This window comes from Martes martes, assembly GCF_963455335.1.
Source record: "Martes martes genome assembly, chromosome: 9".
NCBI classification, from domain to species: domain Eukaryota; kingdom Metazoa; phylum Chordata; class Mammalia; order Carnivora; family Mustelidae; genus Martes; species Martes martes.
The window spans coordinates 29368435-29388626 of NC_137896.1; the positions used below are offsets into that span (position 1 = coordinate 29368435).

Sequence of the window (20192 nt, forward strand, 5' to 3'; positions counted from 1 at the left end):
TTGATGCTTCCAGAGGATTCTCGGAATTCCTGAGGTCATCTGGAGCTCACCAGGGTCTGCCTCATGGCCTGACTGTACACTGTACACCTACTAGACAGACCTGGGCTTAGGGGAGGGCGGGGGGCTCAGCGGTGCCACTCACTCTCAGGGCGTGTGACTGGGGCCCACACTTCTGGGAACAAATGATTCCTTGTTTGTCTGAGATTCAGACTGAACTGAGTGCCCTGTATTTTTCTTTGCTAAATCTGCCAACCCTTCTAAGCCCTCCAAATGTTGGTCCCCACCCTCAACTCCTACCTAGAGGCCATCAGTAGCAAACTCTGCATTATTCTGAAGTCTGGGATTTCACCTCAAAAATTCACGTAAAGTTTAAGCCCACCTGCGTGTTTCTACCCGTGTGTTGCCGTAAAACAGCTATTAAATTATCCTAGTTAAAAAGCAAATCTCTCCCATGTACTCACGCTGGATTTTGGGTTAGTTAAGGTCCTGCTCAGCCTGTCAGTCGGCTTTCCAGTGGACGGAATGAGCACTGTGGACCGTCTGCCCGGGGCAATGGTGAGTGAGGAAAAGGGCAGGAGAGTGAGATTTTCAAAAGGGGATTTGTTCAATTTAAAGGACTCCATTTTTTACCTTCCTAGTCTGCCTTTTCAAGATGTCTTTCACAACATGGGAATCACTTTAGTTAAAAACATTTGATTCCCTTACCTAGTAGGATAAAGGGTGGACAAGCAGAAAGCCAGAGCCTCTAGAAAAGTGGAGAGGAGGCAAGACAGTACACGTCCCCTGAGAACAGTGAGGGGTGCTTTTAGAGCAGTGGCTACACACTGGGATGGCTAGGGTGCCCAGGTTCTCCCCAGACCCCTTACTTCAGAGCCTTTCAGTGGTGGGGGGGGGCGGGGGAGTGCTTTCAAAAGCTTTCAAAAGCTTCCCAAGATATCCCAGTGTGTGTTGAGATTCTTACCATTGCTTTGGAGATCTGCCACTCAAAGTCGGGTCTGAGGACCAGGGGCAGCAGTTCCAGCTAAATCTCAGGCCCCACCCCAGACCCGATGAATCAGAACCTGCATTTTCACGAGGTTTCCAGGGGCTTGGCGTGCCGTCTGAGAAGACCTGCTGGAGCACACCTGTTGGGAATCTCAGCTTGATGGGTGTGGTCACAGCAGCAGCTGGCTTTTTCCAGGGGGACCTGAGGGCCACTGGTGCTAGTCTGTCCATCAGAGCCCACTGCACTGTCTCCCGCTCCTGGGTGTCTACAGTTGTAGGCTTACCCACACTGATGGAACTTGTATTCTGTGCCTGGGTCTGTTCGTGTCTTTTCATCGATACATCCTCGTTCCATTGGGACAACCGTACGGTAGCCAAAGTTGTTGGCTGAAGAACAGGGACTCCTATCCTGGCGGAGAAACCTAAGGACGTCGGTCAGGATCTGTGGAGAGGACAGGCAGAAGCATACAATGTGGCCTTGACTTCAGACGCAGTATTCACGTACTGCAAGGTTATGTAGGTCTGGTTTTGAGCCATGTAGTCTCTTGCTGTTTAATTCTTTCTTCAGTCGGTTAGAATTGATGTAACTTTCAAAAAGCCTGGGTAGGTGAGATTGTTCTTAGTCTCTATCGGTTGGCTATTGTCGCAACAGTGCTTGCTGTGTAACAACCACGAGACCTCAGTGGCATACAACAATTAGTATTCATTTCTCATGGGTATGTGAGTTGCCTGGGATGACTCTGCTGAGGTCCTGCGTCTACAAGTTGGCTGGGCGTTTGCTGATCTGGGCTTGGATCAGATAGGTGCTTCGAGATATGGTTTGGGAGAGTCTGAGTGCCGGTCTGCTGCTTGAGTGTTCATTCTGCAGTCCCGGGCTGAAGGGCAGTGGCTACGCAGGAGAATGTTTCTAACGGAGGTGGAGGTGGAACCATGCAGGAACTCTTCAAGTAGAGGCTCCAAACAGACCTATTACCACTTCTACTCGATTTCACTCAAGCCTGACATTGGTGGGTGGGAAAATATACTCCACCTGAGTTGTGGCAAGAATATGGAGGCAAAATACTACACAAGGAAGTGAAGAATTGTGGCCAGTAGGTCAACCCACTGTATCTTCCAACCTGGAATGATGCTTCCTTTGGGATATATGACCCATCCCTTCCAGAACTTTAAAAAGCTCCCTTATAGTGGGGACTGCTGGCTGTTCACCAAAAATCACTCTCCTACCCTTCCTGGATTCCCATCTTGAACGTAATTCCCGGCCTCCCATGTAGTTAGGTGTGGCCATGAGACGGGTTTTAGCCAATGGTGTGTGAGTAGAAATGATGTCAGTTTTCAAGCTAAGGCTTTCTTCTGCTGCTGGCTTTGTGCAGATGACTGCAAGACCCTGATGGTTGCTGGAGGCACATGTTAGAATGAGCCTAGATCCCTGAATCACAATGTGGAGGAAAGCCATTATGAAATGGGAATAACTCTTCATTGCATAGGTAAGATATGAGTTTCTATTATGTTTGAACTGTATTCTTGGGTCTACTTCTTATAGAACCCAGCATTACTTACAACTGATACACTTCCTAAAGCCCTTCCTCATTACTCTGGCCTCTCCCTGTGGTGGTGGGTGTGGAAGCACTTGGTAAACTAGAAAGGGCTCCACACATGTGAAGTCTGACTGTGATCAGTGCTTTACTAATGTTTCAACACAAAGCCCAGTCTGGATCAGCTGTATGGAGGTGACATAGACTGATGCTAATAACCAGTGACATCTGGAGGGGAACTGATGGCTTGGACATCAATTTTTATATTCTTTATTCTTTTTAATCCTCACCACAACCCTGAGTGACAGGGGCCTAACATTACCCCCATTTTAAGAATGGCAAAAGGGAGATTGCCAAATGTGTTCAAGGCCTTGCGGTTGGTCAGGTCCCTACACCTGACCTCCTTCCCCTCATTGTTTTGGGAGGAAACAATGAGGAACCTTCTTAGCTCCAGTCCACTTTGCACCAATCAGGTTCCAAAGACCCCTTGGTGGGTGGGGGGATAGAGAAACAGGTTGTACCCAAGGCTGCTGGTGGTGATGGAATGATTTGTAAGGAGCATTTAAAATTCCAGGCCCTAATCGAAACCATGTACTCCAGAAATCCATTCTTGAAGGTAAGGTATGGGGTTTCTGTTTCATGGTAGATTATGTTTATGATGGCTACCAAGGAATCCTCCCATTCATGTACGCTCATTTGTTACGGGTTGAATTATGTCTTCCCCATAGATACATCAGGTATATTGGAGTTCTAATCCCCAGTACCCCAAAACATGGCCTTATTTGGAGATCATGTCTTTACAGAGGTAATCTGGTAAAAATGAAGTTATTAGGATGGGTCCTGATTCACTGGCGCCCTTGTAAGGAGGGGAAATTTAGACACAGAATAGGGACAGGCACAGAGGGGAACTTGTGTGAGGATGAGGGGATGAGGACAGAGATCAGGGTGATGATCTATAAGCCAATGACCACCAAAAATTGCCAGCAAAACACCAGAAACCAGAAGACAGCCGGAACCAACCCTGCTGACACCTTAATCTTGAACTTCCAGCCTCCAGAACCGTGAGCATGAATTTCTGTTGATTAAGCCATCTACTTTGTGGGACTTTGTTGCAGCAGTTCTAGCAAACTAATATAACGCTGTACTCTTCCTATCAAGAGGTGGAGTCCATTTATCCCCCCCTTGAATCTGGGCTGGCTTTGCGACTTTCTTTAGCCAATAGAATGAGGTAGAAATAATGAAATGGTACTTCTGGGTCGAGGTCTTTAAGAGGCCTGGCTGCTTCCATCTCACCCCAGAGAGAAACCAGCCTACTATGTTGTAAGGCCATTCTACAGGAGAGGTCCCATGGAGAGAGAAACCATTTGGATTGTTCCAGACCCAGCCAGGCTTCCAGCTGATGTCCCTAACCAACAGCGCACACAGCAGAAGAACTGTCTAGCTGAGCCCAGTGAACCCAAAGAGTCGAGAAATCAGAAATTGTTTTAAGCCACTAAGTTTTGAGGGTGGTTGGTTACGCAGTAATAGGCAACTGAAAGGAACTTTGGCAAGTCTTCTAGCATCCCTGCCACAGTAGTCCCTACGGCCAGATGCCTCGGGTGCCATCCTTGCTACCGTTCCTCCCCAGTGGATTCTGGGTGCCGCCTGTTTCCTCACATTGCTCACTTCCTCAGAAAACTCTTCCGTGGTGGGTCTGGTTGCAGGGCCCCAGTGAAGCCAGCACCCCTGCCGCACAGGAAAGCAGGAAAGAGCATTTTGGCTTTGGAGGAGGAGGTGCAGGATTCATGACATGGAAAATTCCCCAAACTCAGTTGTTCAAAAGCTACTGGGCACCCCTGAAATATGACGAAAGCTCTCCACAAGGGCCAAGTATATATATATTTTTGTGAACTCTCTGTGTGCTTGGCACACAGCTCTGGGCCCATTCACCTTCTAATTGTAAACAGTGCCCTGACATCACCCTTCCTCCCTCCACATCCCTGTGGTTTGGAATGGACCGACTCCAGGGCTGCATGTGATTCAGGCCCAAACAATGATATGGGATCCAGGCTGAGCCAACTTGGTGTAACCTTGGCTTTTTGCTGGGACAGTTGAAAGAAATGAGGACTTGAGCTGTGAAGGTGGAACTTAGAGCCCCTGGCAGCCATCTTGCCACAGCAAGGAACAGAGAAGAGAGACGGGGAGGGGAAGACTAAGTCTTGACGGTATTTTTAAAGCCTCTTGGTACTCAGATCAGGCAGACCATTGACGTCTTCTCTTATGTGTGCGTACGTATGTCCTACTTGCTTACACCCAACCAATCTGAGTAGTTTTCCATCATTCGTCAAGTCCGTATTAATGTTTTTATTTAATACAATGATTCTTTGGAGTAGGTATTATTTATTAATCCCATTTTACAGATGAGGAAACTGAAGCACAGGGAGGCCACATAGAGGCCAAATTCAAACCCAGGAAATTAATTCTGAGAGCCCACTCAGAAACCTTCCTCTTCCACAGTGACAGGGAAGGATTCACAGAGGAAGGTGTGACATTTAACCTGATCTTTAACTCCAAGGGGACACAGGGATTGGTCGGGAGGGGGCGGAAAGGTTTTCTAGGTGAAGGGACTAGCCTGGGCACTGACCAGGACTTTTCTGCTGAGAAGAAACTTCACCTAAAAGTCACCATCTCCCTGCCTTGAAGCCTATCCTCACATGGGTTCCTCCTGCCCAGGAACATCAAACCCCACTTCTGTAAAGACACCTCTGCTCTCTGGGCCTCCACCCATGTGGACCTATGCTCTGCAGTGGGGCCTGGCACGTCCCCTGTAGGGTCTAGGCTAGATGAGGCACCCTCCTCAGCCTGAAAGACAGTTCAGGGCAAAGGCCTGGCTTCCCCCCAACACTTCCACCGCTTGGACTTGGTCTCTATGGGTTCCAGGAGGCCCTGGAGATGTTCACAGGGTTAAACAGAATGAAATGGTACTAGACCAAGTGACCTTGCCCCTTAAAAGAGCACAGATGAAAAACTGCACAAGGGACCAGAACAGTGCTTGCAGGATCTCAAATAGGGAATAAATAATTTCCAAATAACTATGATTTTTATTTTTTTATTTTTATTTTTATTTATTTATGTGACAGACAGAGATCACAAGCAAGCAGAGAGGCAGGCAGAGAGAGAGAGAGTGAGAGGGGGAAGCAGGCTCCCCGCTGAACAGAGAGCCCGATGAGGGGCTCGATCCCAGGACCCTGGGATCATGACCTGAGCCGAAGGCATAGGCTTTAAGCCACTGAGCCACCCAGGCGCCCCATAACTATGATTTTTAAAAGAAAATAAAAAGTGACCCTCACACCTATTTGCTTCGGTTTTTATTAAATCGAGGATGAGGCACTGGGTACTACTGAAGGCTGTTTTCTGAAAGGCCAGTTCTGCTCCGTGGGCTGCAAAGGGATGGGCCGTGGCGGTGTGAGCGACCCCTGCCACCTGCCCCCCACTCCCAAACCCTCGCTGTCCAGAGTTGGAGACGGAGGCACGGAGGTCTCAGAGGCGTGGTGGCAGTCGGCTGGAGCGGTGGAGGCACCGGTGTAGGGGAGAAAATGAGATTAGTGGCAGCCCCTGGGGACGAGCCCTCTGTTCCCAACTGAGATCCAGTGTCGGGTCTGCGCGAGTGAAGGCAGCTCCAGCAGGAGAGATGGACGCCTCTTCCCTCCAAAAGCAGGGTTCTGAACTCCGCGGGTAAACCGAGGCCCGAGCTCTGGCTCTGAGGGTCGTCTCGCAGGCAGCCTTGGCCCGAGTTACGCCCAGCACAGGGCGGGCCGGGCTGGGCTGGCTACTGTTCTTTTGGGCTTGAGTGGGGACGTTTGGCCCCCAGCTAGAGAAGTGGGTGTCGGGCCCAGATGTGGAGCGCGGGGCCGAACGCTTCAGAGGCAGGGGCGGGACACTTCGGAGGCAGGGGTCGGCGGGTCTTCGCCTCCGGCGGCCCCAGCTTCCCCGCCCCCGGCGGGCCGGGCCGGGGAGGAGCTCGGCGCGTCCCCGCCCCGAGGCGGAGCGGGGGGTGGGGGTGGGGGCCGGGCGCGGGCGGACCCGGCGGGGTGGGCCGGGGACGCGAGGCGGAGCGGGGCCCCACACAGGCCGCAGCGGCTGGCTCGGGCCCCTACGGTCCCGGCGGCGGCTGGAGGAGGAAGCCAGGCGGCTGGAGGAGGAGGGGAGGCGGAGGAGGCCGAGGCTGGAGCGCCGCTTGCCGCAGACTCACTTCCCCGGCTCAGCAGGGAAAGGTACCGCGCGCCCGCTCCCGGCCCCCGGCCTCTCGGCCCCGAGCCCCCCAGCTTTCGCTCGCGCCGGCAGGGGCTGCGGCAGCCGCGGGAGGGTGAGGGGCCCTGAGCGCCCCCGAGTGCTCCGGCGGCCGGGGGCTGCGGCGGCCAGCGCGGCGCTCGGGCGGGAGGGCTGGGGTGTGCGGCAGCCGGCAGGAGGCTCGCGGAGAGCGGTGGGCGCCGCGCCCCCCTCGCTCGCGTCCGGGGAAGCGGTGGTCCGGCCGGATGCGGTGATCCCCGGGCGGGGGGCTGCGCTGGCCAGGCCAGCGCACGGCGGTGGAGGGCAGGCCGGACCCCCGGAGCTGCGTGCGGCAGGGGAGCGCCCGGGGCGCCCGGCGGGCGCGCTCGGTGGGCGCAGACAAAGCCGGGCGCTGGCGCCCCGCGACTACTCGGGCGGTCCAGGGGGTGGGCGCTGGGGAAAGAAGAGAAGACGCCGGGGCGACGGCCGGGACATGGGGAGAGGCTGGGCCGCCCTCCCTCCGGCTGTCCGGGTGGTCTCAGGGAGGGGGGGCGGCGGGTAGGGTGGGGAGCAGCTCTCTCCGAAGGGCCAACTAGGGAGCCAGTCTGGAAAAGGGGTAGGCTGTACTGAGCGCTCACTTTGGGGGGAGGGGCTGAGAGAGGCGGCTGCCTTGGGGCTGGGGGCTGGGGCTCTGGTAAGGCAGGTGAGGGGCGCGTGTACCCCCTCAGAGCTAGCACTAGGAAGAGGCACAGCCCCGATGAGGTAAGTGCAGTGGCAGGCACCAATGGTGGGATGTACCCACAGGTTGTTTGCCGAACCTGCTGGTGGTGACACATCACCTGCTGTCTGTGCAACCTGGTGTTCAGCAGGTGCCCCAGGGGTTGTTGGAGTGGACATGAATAGAGGGTTAGGTAGGCATGCGTCTGAAAGTGTGTGCGGGGAAGGCCCCGTGTTTGTAATCTGGCACTTCTGCCCCCCTTCCTTCTTATGAGGGGGGGAGGAAGCATCTCAGTTCCTGCCACAGGCCCAGGCTGCCACTTGGGCTCCAAGGTGGTCTGCTCCCTGTCCCTCACTCTTGGATTAGTTCCCTTCTCTCCAGTGTTAGAAGTGGCTTCTTTTTTCCTGGATAAGAACACTTCTTGACACCCTCCTTCCCCCAGTTATAGCCCCTCTTTTTTTTTTTTTTCCTTCATCCTTCATTTTTCCTCCCTTACACACCTACTTCTCCACCTCTCTTCACAGCAGAACTTCTCCGAAGAGCTGTCTGCACCTGCTGGAGCACATTCCTTTGCTTCTGTCCTAGCACTTCACTGAAACTGCCCCAGTCAAGGTTTCCAGGGATTTCCACGCCCCCACAAGCAGGTCTTCCTTGACCCCCCTTGGTTTTATTCATCTTTTTTCCTTTAGAATCAATATCCTCTCTTGACTTCTGGTTTTCCTTTTCCTTCCCTGGCTATGCCTTCTTTAGGGATCTTTGGGGACAACTCCTTCACTCAACTCTAAATGTTGGAAGATCCCAGGGCTTTGTCCTCAGCCCCTCCTCTGTCCCGACTCCCTACTATTTACCTATCCTCCCAGCTCTTATTCTTTCTTAGGATTTTTAAAATCAAGCAGTAGTTCACAAACACACTGATCTTAAGTGTATATCATTTTCCTTCTCAGGATTTTAAGTAGCAAATTTTGTCACCGGCTCCAGCTTCTGTATCTAGCCGCCCATCTGTTGATTTGGGGTGTCCTGGATGTCTCATAGGTATGAAAACTTCATATGGATGACACAAAACCCTGACTGCACTCTCCAAAGGTGACCCTCTGTGGGCCTTCCCATCTCTCTAAACAGCCCATAACCCACCCACCTTTAAAGACAGGAACTGGTGGCACCAGCTCCTCCCTTTGCCTCCGTCCCCACATCTAACCCAACATCACGTCCATTTGGCTTTTTCTGCAAGATGTATCTCAGGCCTGTTCTTCATGCTCTGACTCTACTGCTGAGGCCCCAGGCTACCGGCCCAGGCCAAACACCTTTTATGTCTTGCCCCAGTGCTGTAGTAGCTGCTCTCTGCTTTCTCCAAATTCCCACTTGCCCACCTCTAATCTATTGTAATTGAGCAGCAAGAATGATTTAGAAAAATAGTGATTAGATAATCACATTCCTCTAAAACCCTTGATAGCTCCCTATTGCACTAGGAATAAAATTTTAAAGCTTACTGATCAGACGCTCCATGATCTGGACACCATTGACTTCCTCCCGCCTTATCCTGACCAAGTCCCCTTTGCATTCTTCCTGATAACCAGGTCTGAATCACTTCTGCCCCCTGAACACCAGCTCTTTCCTGCCCTGGGCCTTTGCTTGTGCCATTTTCTCTGCCTGGAATGGTCTTCTAGGGTTTTCTACTGGGTTGGCTCTCAACTTAAAGGTGCCTTCCCAGTCTTCGTAGAGGTCCCCTCCCCACTCCCCTATAATGCATCATAGCACCTTGTTTCCTTTCTTCATTATATTTATCACAGTCCATAACTGTTTGTTGCAGTCGTCTGTTTACTTTGTCCAGCTTCTCAAGGACTGGACCTTGACTGAATGGCCTCCGACTGTACCTGGAGCATCTAGCAGAGTTCCTGGCATGTAGCTGACTCTCGGGAAGTCTTGAGCCAGGTGGGAAGGTCAGGGCTGGGTTAGGCAGAAAGACATGGGTATTACAGTCAGTGGACGAGCCCCCTCTTTAAACCTTAAGTTACCCTGAGGATTTTTATTTTCTGTCCACAAAAGAAGTTGTACAAATTGCTATAAAATCAGACGGGGCCAGTGGGATGTGAAATAGGAAGTGGGAAAGGTCCAGGCAAGCTCAAAAGCCAGGCCTGTATGCCAAGAGGGGGATTGGGTAGGTTTGGGGCATATGGACTTGATGTGGATTGTGGTGGGTGGGGCATCAATGATTTCAATTGCTCTCTTTGGTGGAAATCCTGGCTGGGTCAGCAGAGAGCTGTGTGTGTGTGTGTGTGTGTGTGTGTGTGTGTTATCTAACTCAGGAGATGGGGGCGGTCTGGGCAGCCAGAGATTTATTTCAGGCCTATCCCTTGGGTACCTGCTGGGTGCCCAACCCTGGGGGCAGGGAGTTGAAGGGGAGGAAGAAGCTGGGGCTTGGGGTGTTTCTATAGACCCTTGTCTCTGCACCCACAGCTCTCCTGTTTGTACAAAGGAGCTGGCTGAGAATCAAATTGTGTGACTGGTGCTCTCAGAATGGAAAGCTGAGAACCAGGGGACCTGAGCTCTGGGAGGGCCCTGGATAGAGGGACTGGTGATAGACCAGTGGGATGCTGTGAGGGGAGTGCTGGAACTAGGGGGTGGGGGTTCAGACCTAGGGTTGGGCTGACAAGCCTAGGAAGAAGCAGGAACAAGGGAAGTATTCTGTTGGGAGAAATCAAGCAGAGCACAGGAGGCTGGCCCAGGGCCCTGGTATACTCATTGGGTGCCAGGCAATCGTCTAAAGACTTTGCAAATATTAACCCCTTTCATCCTCTTAACAGCTCTATGAGGTGGGTCTTACTCCCATTTTATAGATGGGAAGACCGAGGCACAGTCATATAACTCAGTAGAGATAGAATGAGGATTTGAACTCAGGGAACCTGGCTCCAGAATCCGTGCCTTAAGCCACTCCACTCTGCCACTTCTTCCATGCCTCTCAGATCCGCACCAGCTGAAGGCTTCTTAACAAACAAGGGCTTTTTCTGACTCCCAGAGTTTCCTGGCCTTGGGGGCAGGAGAGGTAGGAAAGTAGTCATACATTCTAAGGTAGAAGTGGTCCTCACTCAGAGTGGGCAGCTGAGGTTCTCTGCTTCATGCCCCATTTTTTCCAGGAGGGGCTCCAGGCCCAGGCCAAGTAGTTGGGTGTCATGGAGACTGTGATTTTGGGGTGCTGGGAAGGTCAAGTGCAAAAACAGCTCCCTGCTTGGGATGCCATTAGAATGTCACCTCTCACTCTTAATCTCACCAACAAACAGGGTTGCTGGGGGTTGGGGGGTAGGGAGAGGGTGTTTGGGTTATGGACACTGGGCAGGGTATGTGCTATGATGAGTGTTGTGAAATGTGTAAGCCTGATGATTCACAGACCTGTACCCCTGGGGCAAATAATACATTATGTGTTAATAAAAATAATTTAAAAAAAAGAAAAAGAATGTCACCTCTCTGGGTTTAGCATTGCCCATTGGCCTCATCATCTGCCTTTGGAGAACTCAGGAGGTCAGGTAGGGGCTCTGCAGATAACCTGCTTTGGATTACTTCTAGAATGTTGCCAGGTAGAGCTTCAGACTTGGCCTTGGGTTTGAGCAGAGCTGGGGGCACAGAGAAATGATACCTGAATAGAGCTTAATCCACATCACTACTCATCTTGTCCTTACCTCTTTTTATCTGTCTGTCTATAAAATGGAATGGGAGAAACTTTTCCTTGCCCTCCAGAGGTTGTGGAAGCTGGGAACTCCTTGAGGTTACATGCTTCAGTGCCTTCTTGCAGACCCAGCATAAGGGAGTGAGGACTTCCCACGAGGTGCCAGCCCCAGGAACTGGGCCAGGAAGGAGGGAGGCGGGTGGAGGGTGTGGCAGCCCTGTCCTTCGAGGCTTTCCTGTTTGGTCATGAGGATGCCTCTGGGCAGGTGACTTGGCCTCCCCAGGGCCTGGCTGGCTAGCTGAACAAGGGATGCTGACCATATAGGTATGGAGTCTCTTTGCTCCAAATTCTGAGCCCCAGATTCAGAGATCTGCTCCTCTATCTCTGCAAATCCTGCGAGACCCCCAGGAAAAGAGGGAGGAAGAGTTGGTGGCATTCTTTTCACTTTGGGAAACTGAGGCACAGAGTAAACACATCGCTGGCAGAAGCTCATCAGGCCCATGGTTCTTGGGAGTGCCCCTTCTCGGGCAGGGACACTTGTCCATACTGAGTCCTTGTCTGCTGGGTTGAGGTGATGACGGTGGCAGATCCTGAGGCTGGCAGGCTGGAGCCGAGGGTGGATGTCTCCTCAGCTGGACCTTGTTACCTATGGTGAGCACATATGCTCCTGTCTGGTGCTCAGAGCCACTGGGAACATGAGAGCTCCACTCTGCAGGAAATGAGTGAGCCATGCCAGATGTGATATAAGGAGGTATAGTTCAGCCTGCTTCCTGGAGGAGGTGATGCCTTAGAGGGCCCTGAAGTTCTGAGCAGCGTTAGCCAACAGAGGAGGAGATGGAATTCCCAAGGTGGAGGGGGAGTCTAAGCTTGGAGAACTGGGTTGAAGCCAGGTCAGGGAAGGTCTTCACTGGGTGCTGAGTCTAGACTTGATTCCTAGGCCCTGGGGAGCCATCGAAGGTTATAGGCCTCGGGTGCGATGACTTGATCAGACCAGTGATCTATAAAAGTGCTTCTCAAACTCTAACACATAGATCACCTGGGCATCTTATTAAAATGTAGGCTCTGATTGAGTGGGTCTAGGCCGGGGCCTGAGCCTCTGCATCTCACACATGCTCCCAGGTGGTGGAAACCTGCTGGTCCAGGCCATGTTTGTGTGGGGAGGGTTGAGACTGGGGACTCAGGGCCCAGGCAGGCAGGTACAGCGACAGGTACAGATCATGTGGGACCAAGAACAGGTAAAGGGGCCCATCGTAGCTCCCATGGACTGTATGGTTGGAGGCATAGGAGCTGCGAGTGTGTGGGGGGTGGGGGGGCTGAGGGAGGGGAGTACGTAGAGGGTGTGGGATGCACGGACCACTCTGCTGGGAGGGGGTGCTCGGAGTCTGGGTCTCAGATGGTCAGCATAGGCCTGATTTTCCCAGTTGCCTGACTGTGAGGAACTCTCAAGACCAGGAGAGGGTGTCTCAGGCGACTTCCCAAGGCAGGGTGACACAGGGCCAGCGTAAAGGGGACCTTATCTTTGCTGGCAGCTGAGCCTGGCCCTGTGGGTAGCCAATCTGGGGTGAGCACTCTTCCTCCAGCCAGGGTGGGGCCAAGAAGATTGGGGAAACAGCCCCAGACATGCCATCCTCTCCTAAAAGTCCCCAAAGTCATCCCAGCCTCTGAGCTGTCACCCCCAGGGTGTGCATTGTCCCTCACTCTGGCCTGTGTGAGTCCTGGCAGCTGGCACTGATGGTTACCTGAGCCGCTGTTGGGGTCTTATCCCACCTGGTGACCTCCCCTCCATCCCCGTACCTGGAAGTGAGGAGGCCTGGATGCTTCTCTCTGCCCTGCCCCTGACCGGGCTGCCACAGGCAAGTGTCTGCTCCCCTCTGAGGCCCTAGTTTTCTGTAAATTGAAGGACTCCATTCCCTGCCTGGGTGGGGGGAGAGGGTTACAGGGTTTGCTGGGTGGGGCATGGCATCTCAAAACAGCAGCTTCATATGTTTTAATTTTGGTTTAATATGAAAATTCAAGGCTAATGATGGAGTAGAAATAAGCAGTTTGTCCAAAAGCAGTGTCCAGCTTGCTCTGGGGATTTCCTAGGCTGCTTGCTGTCTGGGCCCTACATGGCCTGGTGCCGTGGGAGGAGGGTGGTATCTGAGGGCCCCAGTCAGATGAGGTTCCTTCCAGACGCTGGCAGGAGGGGAGGCAGTCACTTCACCCAGAGGAAGGTGGAAAGGACAGAAACTGAGGGCAGCACCGAGAGGGACTCTCAGGCTGAGTTCCTCAAATGTCCCATACATGTCCTAAAAGGATACCCACCTGTGATCCCTGCCTGTCTGCCCTCTGCTGTGCCAGGCTGTTCTGTAGGGGTGGGAGGGGCAGCATTTCGTAAAGACTGTTCTGAGAAACCCCAGGGGTTCTGGGACAGGTAAGGGTAGAAGCTGGGAAATTCGTTCCTCCAGCCTGTGGGAGATTCAGAATGCATTTAAGAGAATTAAAGGTTCTGATAAGTCCTGCAGAAAAAGAAATCTTTTGGTATTTCCTAAACTGATTTGACCATGAAAATCTTTGTTGGGGAAGACTGCCTAATAATATGTCCCACTGACCAGGAAAGCACCCAGTGGGAAGGGCTGTTGTGGAAAGATGCTGCTCCATAAGAAACCATAAACATGGGTGATGGGTGGGGCTGGAAGTACGAGGTAGGGAAAGAAGGATGACGCTAGTTTCCTGGAGGAGGTGGGCTTGGTGGGGTGGGTACTATTTGGACCATAAGTGGAAGAAAAGGGCACTGCAGAGGGAGGGTTGGTGTGAAGGGGATCTGGGCCCAGACCCGGCCCTCCCTTCTTGTGGCAACAGCTCTGTTCCACTGCACCGGGTGGCTGAGAAAGGCACCTGGGAGGACCCTTGTGGTAGCTAGGCCTGGGTCTCTGTGATTCCGGGATGGCCTCTCCCCATCCCTCCCCTGCCATCTCCTTGTTCTACAAGGTCTCCCAGCCTTTCATCTCAGAGAGTGGGGTTGTGATCTCTGGCCAAGAAGTGAAATTGCTGTGTGCCTCAGTTTCTTCATTTGGACTGTGTGGATGATGTGACTTCCCTTGTAGGGCCATTGTGACACTCAGATACTGGTTGGCTGCTCTCCGTGTGATTGACGTGGCTGTAGGCAGTGTCTCTGGTGTGGACTCAGGGAAGGGTACAGTTGCCAGGGACATGAAGAGGTACAAAGGCCGGCAGAGAGCACGGTGAGGCTTAAAGTGGGGTCCTGATTAGACCCAAGGAGTCATTTTCTGTAGAGGGGAAGGAAGAGGGACGGCGAGGGTAGCCCGGACCTGCTGCTTAGAGGAGTGGCCCGCGGGGTGGGGAGATTCTGACAGACTGAGATGTCACAAGCTTAGCCTGGGTGTAGGAGTCAGAAGGTTCCCTGAGTGCACTTAGGAGATGGGGTGCCGAGCGCAGGTGGAAGGTGGCAGGGACCTGCCTTGGGGAGCCATCAGAGGTCTTTGAGCAAGGTAGTGGTTTGATCAGAACGATGCTTTAGTGCGAAGCATGGCACGGGTGTGCAGGGATGGCGGGGTGGCGGGCAGGCCCTTCAAGTACACACGTTGGGCTTCCACACAGAAGAGCTGTGTCCCTGAGCACGGGGAGGGAGCAGGTTGCTTATATGACCCTTCTGCTCAGAGTCTCAGAGCTCTGAGTCATTTTCCCAAAAGGTTAAGAATCTCCCCCTGTCGCCTTCCTGGAAGGGGTGTTGCCAGTGCGGGAGGGGGAGGGGGAGAGTCCAAGGGCTCCTGCTCCCTGCCTCTCCCTTTCTGCTGCCCCGTGGCTGGCTGGGACGGTCAGGGAGGCCACCCCGCTTCACCCCTTGCCACACCTCATTTCCTCTGAGGTGTGAGGGCTCTTTGTTCGGCAGCTCAGGTGGAGGAGGTGGGGTGTGGCGGCTCCAGGAGTGACCCAGGAGAAGTTGCCGGAATGGTGCGTTGGGGCGGACCTGTGGACGCAGTGACGAAGGCGCTTAGGAGGCCCTGGCAGAGGATGCCCGGTGAGCGTCTTCACCCAGCCCAGTGCCAGGCTCCTGTCCTCCTCTGCCCTGGCTCCTTCCTCCTCAAACAGGCGGGCACCAGGGCCCTTCCTGCTCTCTCTGCATCAGAGACTGAGAGGATGAAAGATGAGGAAAAGCATTTAGGTTCCGCCAGAGTGGCGTGGCCCGGCTCTGGGGGGAGTGGAGGACCCTGCCTGCTCAGTCCAGATTCCTTTATCCTCTAGCTGCTTCCTGGGGGGAGAACGTTAAGGGTGGTATGATTTAAGACCAGGGGAAGAAGCCCTTGGAAATGATGTGTAATTTATTAGGAAAAAGAAGAAAGAACCTATCCACCCTCTGTCAACTTGGTGCCAGGCCCTGGCAGACCCATAGTGCCTGTCCTGGCCACACGGCCCCACCTGGCATGAGCTGTTACCCCATTTCACAGATGGAGACACTGGCAGTGCCAGCAAATGGCATGACTGGGTCTCACAGCCAGATTCTTGGACATCTGGTCTGATGCGCCTTCTTTGCCACATAGTCCCCCCAGAGCCTGTCCCCAAACCTGCAACCATGCCTCCTTACCCACAACCAGACCTCCTGCCCAAGCCAGCCCAAAGTCCAGACCCCAGGAAAGAGGGGCTGGCAGGTCCTTCTTTTGGACTGGCCAAAAAAATGAGACCTTAAGTCAGCTAGATTTTAAGGTGATTCAAGCAGGAGACACTCAGGATCAACAATGCGCAGACATTCTTAGGAAAGATTTTTAAATGAGGCTTTTAAATGTTAAACACAGAGATCCCTTTTACTCTCTCTCTCTCTCTTTTATTTTAGGAAATTAAAAAAATCATACACAATGTGTGCAGTTAACTTTTGAGTAAATCTGAAAAGGTAACTCAAGAAAAGAAAATGAACTTGACTCATTCCTTGGTTTTACAAAAGAGTAGAGCCGGAGCGTTAAGATCTTACTAAGTGAATTCTGGAGTGCATTATGCCAGATGGCAGATTATGGAAGCTCTCCGAGCCTCAGTTTTTCCCTTCTGTGGAATGGGGATATTGATGCGAGCATCAGCTGATATATTCCACAAGAAATGCTCAGCGCTGGGCTCCGTACCTCACATGCGCTCAGCAAAAGTAGTCCTAACGATAATTTGTAAGAACAGACGTTTCTTGATTTCAAAAGCTGGTGAGTTATTAAGTCTGTCTTTGAACTCAACAAAAGGACTTAAAGAATATGTTTATTGTCCAAGCCCAGCGTCTTAACTCTGTAGGTGTTTTATGGATTAAATCATGGGCTCAGGGCCCACATATGCATTTTGAAATGAATACCATTGGCTTTCCAGACCTAGTTCCAGCTCTTCCTGGGGTGGGGGTGGGGGGTTTCTGCTTCAGGGTTGAACTTTATGGAAAGCGTTTTATTGGGTGATCCAGTGTTAGGACTCGTTAGGACAGCACAGCTAAACTGCTCTGAAGTTACCAGGAGGGGGAATGTCTTGGGCCAGTGAGAAAGGAGGTGACTGTCTAGAGGGAAGTATGAGCGAGTTGCTCTTAGAATTTTCTTTTGTGTAGGCAAAGCGATCAGACCTCCGTTTCTGTTCTTGGTTATAGAGGACAAAACTGAGGGCAAAGGGCTGTGGCCCAGCACAGCGTCGTGCCTGGCAAACCCTAAGCCAGTCCTCATGGGGTAGGAAGCTGGGGGTCATGCAGCACGCCCCACCAGGGCCTTGGCTGGGAGGCAGGTGGCCTCCCAGTGGCAGCCACAGGTTTTGGCAGTGCAGCTGGGCTGAGCAGCCAGGCCCCGGGGATGCCTCCTGCCAGCCCCCGAGTGCCTGGCACAATGTGTTCAGTGTCAGTCTGTGGGGAGGGTAAGACAGGATGTGCCAAGCGGAGGGCAGTCCTCAGGCCTGCTGCCTGGGGAGGCTGAGTGGGAGCCTGAGAACCCAGCGAGCATGGGGCAGAGAGAGATGAGCTCAGGGTTGTCAAGCCCTGCTCTGCCCCTCACTCTATCCGGGTTGCCTCCCTCCCATCTGGGAACCTTTCTGAGCCTGTTTTGTCATCTGTAAAATGGGCAGCAGGATGTCGTATTAAAAGATTCAGTGACCGGAGAGGCGAGTCCCCAGCATGGGACCTGGCACACAAAGGGCTCCCTATATACAAGTTTGCTATGGAATGTATCTGGTGGCTGGGTGTTTTGAGGCTGTTTTCCTTTTCTTTTCTTCATTTTGGGACCCTGCATGCCACCTTTGCCCTGTGATAAACTCTGGTGAGTGGGGTCATAGGAGAAGGAGCTTTGCCCTGAAAGAGTTTACTGCGGGAGGAGGGGACAGAGTCCTGCTAAACCTTTCAGGTCCCCACAAACACTGTGTGGGCAGCCCAGCTCTGCCCTTGGGGTGGGGTGCCTCTTTGGGGGCGGGGTGTCCCCGGCCAGGCGGCATGGGGACCCTGTGGCTCAGGAGAGAGGATGGGCTTGCAGGAGACCTCCCTCCTCCTGGGGCTTGGAGCCCAAGCACAGACGGGCTTTGTGCAGTCACGAGGGGCCTGCTGGCGGCGGGAGTGGGGGAGTAGGGGGGTGGAGGGGGGGAACCGTGCCCAGGCTGAATTTGTCTCCCAGCCTCGGTTCTTGTCAGTGGTTTTGAAAGAGTCTGTGGAAAGTGCTGACTGGGCTGTTCTCCTTCACCCCAGAACTGAGGCTGCTGCGGCTCCTGGCAGGGAGAGGGGAGAAGCCCCGCAGGGAAGCAGCCACCTCCTCGTCCACCATCTCCGCCTCCCAGGCTCCGAGGGCGCCATCCGCAGAATGGGTGGATCTCCAGGTGCTGGCGGCTCACCCGGGTCAGGGGCTGCGGGAAGCTGGGATAGCCCCCCCTGGGGGGGGGCTTCCTGCTCAAGGATCCTGCACCAAGTTCTCTGGCCTCTGTTCTCTTCCTCCCTCCTCACACGCTTGTGGTGAAGAGTGAGGGGATGGCCTGTTCACGTAGAACTTGTCAGGGTTTGCTGGTGTCATGACTGTCACCCAAGTCATCCTGGTCCTGCCCTCGCCCTCACCCCCACATCCTGTCATTCAGCCGGTTCCCAGAGCGTCACCACAGCACTCTCATCCTCTGCTTCCCTCCTGCCTGTCACTTCCTCTGCTCCAGTGTCACCGTGTCGGCCAGACTTCCCTGACCTCCCCACACAGAGCAGCAGCCTGTCCTCTCACCCTGCTTTTGTGTGGTGGCACTCGTCACCCCGGACCCGTTGGACCCTCTGGGGGGTGGGTGGTGGAGGCTTCTGGCTGTCACTGGATCCTGACTACCTGCCACAGAGTAGCACTCACGGAACATTTTTGTTTCTGTACTTGTTCTTACTGTTTCTTTTGTGGTAAAAGATACATTACATTAAATTTACCATCTCACCCATTTTTAAGTATACAGTTCAGTGGTATTAAGGACATTCACGTTGCTTCCGCGCTCCCTCCTCACCATCCATCTCTAGAACTTTCCTTCATCTTTCAAAACTGGAACTATTCCCATTAAACATGAGCTCCCCCATCTCCCCCTTGTCCCAGCCCCCCGCACTCACCATTCTACTTTCTGTGTCTATGGATTCCACCACTCTTGGTCCCTCGTAGCAGTGGGATCACACAGTAATTGTCCTTTTGTGACTGGCTTATTTCACTTTGCGTGATGTCCTCAAGGTGCATGCCTGTTGTAGCGGTGCCAGAAGGTCAGTCCTTTTTAAGGCCGAATAATATTCCATGGGGTATATGCATCCTGTTGCTGCATCTGCCGACGGATACTTAGCTGGCTCCCAACTTTTGGCTCTTTTGGATAATGCTTCTACGGACGTAGATGTCTACCTATGTCTTTAAGACCCTGCTTTCAATTCTTTCACATACACACCCAGGAGTGGAGTTGCTGGATCAGACGGGAACTGCAGATTTAGATCTTACATTTATTTATTTATTTATGGGATTGGGAGGGGCAGAGGGAGAGGGAGAGAATCCCAAGCAGACTCTGTGCACTGAGCTCGGAGCCTGATGCCGGGCTCCGTCTCAGGACCAACACCGACAGTCAGCCACTCAACTGACTGAGCCATCCAGGCACCCCTGTATTTAACTTTTAAAAAGCCCGTCCACCTTGCCTTCCGCGGCAGCTCTGCCATTTTTCATTTCTACCAACAGCGCGCAAGAGCTCCCCTTTCTTCACATCCTCACCCAGCCTTGTAGTAGCCAACCTAATGGGTGTGAGGACAAAATATTTTTGCGTGAACGAGTGAAAATCTGTCCCCTGCTTCCTCCCGCCCCCATTTTCGCCCCTCTCCCCTCAGGCCTCATTTTCTCTCTTATCTTGTTGGTGTTCATCTCTGTGGCTTCTCCACTGGCGACACCCTTGGCTTGGAACATGCCGCCAGGCTTCAAGAGGCAGCTGAGACATCCTGCCCTTCTCACCGCACCCCTCCCCTCCAGGTCCTGTGCTCACCCAGACTCCCCACTTCTCCCCACTCCTCACCCTGCTCTACTCAGAGTCTGCAGTGCCTGTGTTGTTTGCTGAGGGACAGTGTGACCATCCTGCCCCTTTCTCTGGAGGGCTGGGGTGCTGTCTGAGAGAAGTTGCGGCCCTCTGGGGAGCCAGGGCCATCCTGCCCCTTCTCCTGGGTGCCCCTGGGGGTGGCGGGGGGCGGGGGGGAGGCAAGCTTATGTATGCGGCTGAGTCACCTGGGGAAGCTGAGGGGTGCCTTGCAGGCCTGCAGAGCAGCTCAGGTGGGGGCCGCTGCGGCAGCAGAAGGTCATGTGAGGGCAGCCACGTGGGGCCAGGGGCTCCCTGGCTTGGAGCTAGGTGGATGAGTCCTGGAGTGGGGGAAGAGTGCTGTTGAGAGTTGATCTTGGAAGCGGTGCCACTGGAGCCTTTGCCCTTCCCCCGCTGGAGCTCCTTTCTCAGGACTCTCCTGGATATCTCTGACTCCTCTTCCTGCTCCCATTAGGTGCCTGTCCTATCTTCTCGCGCCGTCACCGTCACAGCTGTTATCACAGCCCTATCCTACCTTCTCTCTTTAACCCATTGCTGTGTCTCAGGAGAG

The 20192-nt window shown here is 53.5% G+C and overlaps 1 protein-coding gene across 5 annotated transcripts in view; it reads left to right on the plus strand.

Annotated features, from left to right (window-relative positions):
• The window catches only part of SMOX (spermine oxidase), a 61870-nt gene that overhangs the window by 18249 nt on the left and 23429 nt on the right, over positions 1-20192 (plus strand). For 2 of the 5 annotated variants that reach the window (XM_080814672.1, XM_080814669.1), the window contains exon 2: positions 2355-2468. The exons of 1 other annotated variant lie outside the window; for it this stretch is intronic. The gene's annotated coding sequence lies outside the window, so the exon portion shown is untranslated. Of the gene's footprint in view, positions 1-2354; positions 2469-6583; positions 6770-20192 lie in introns of those variants that run through there. 2 more of the 5 variants (XM_080814671.1, XM_080814670.1) reach the window with 2 other exon arrangements.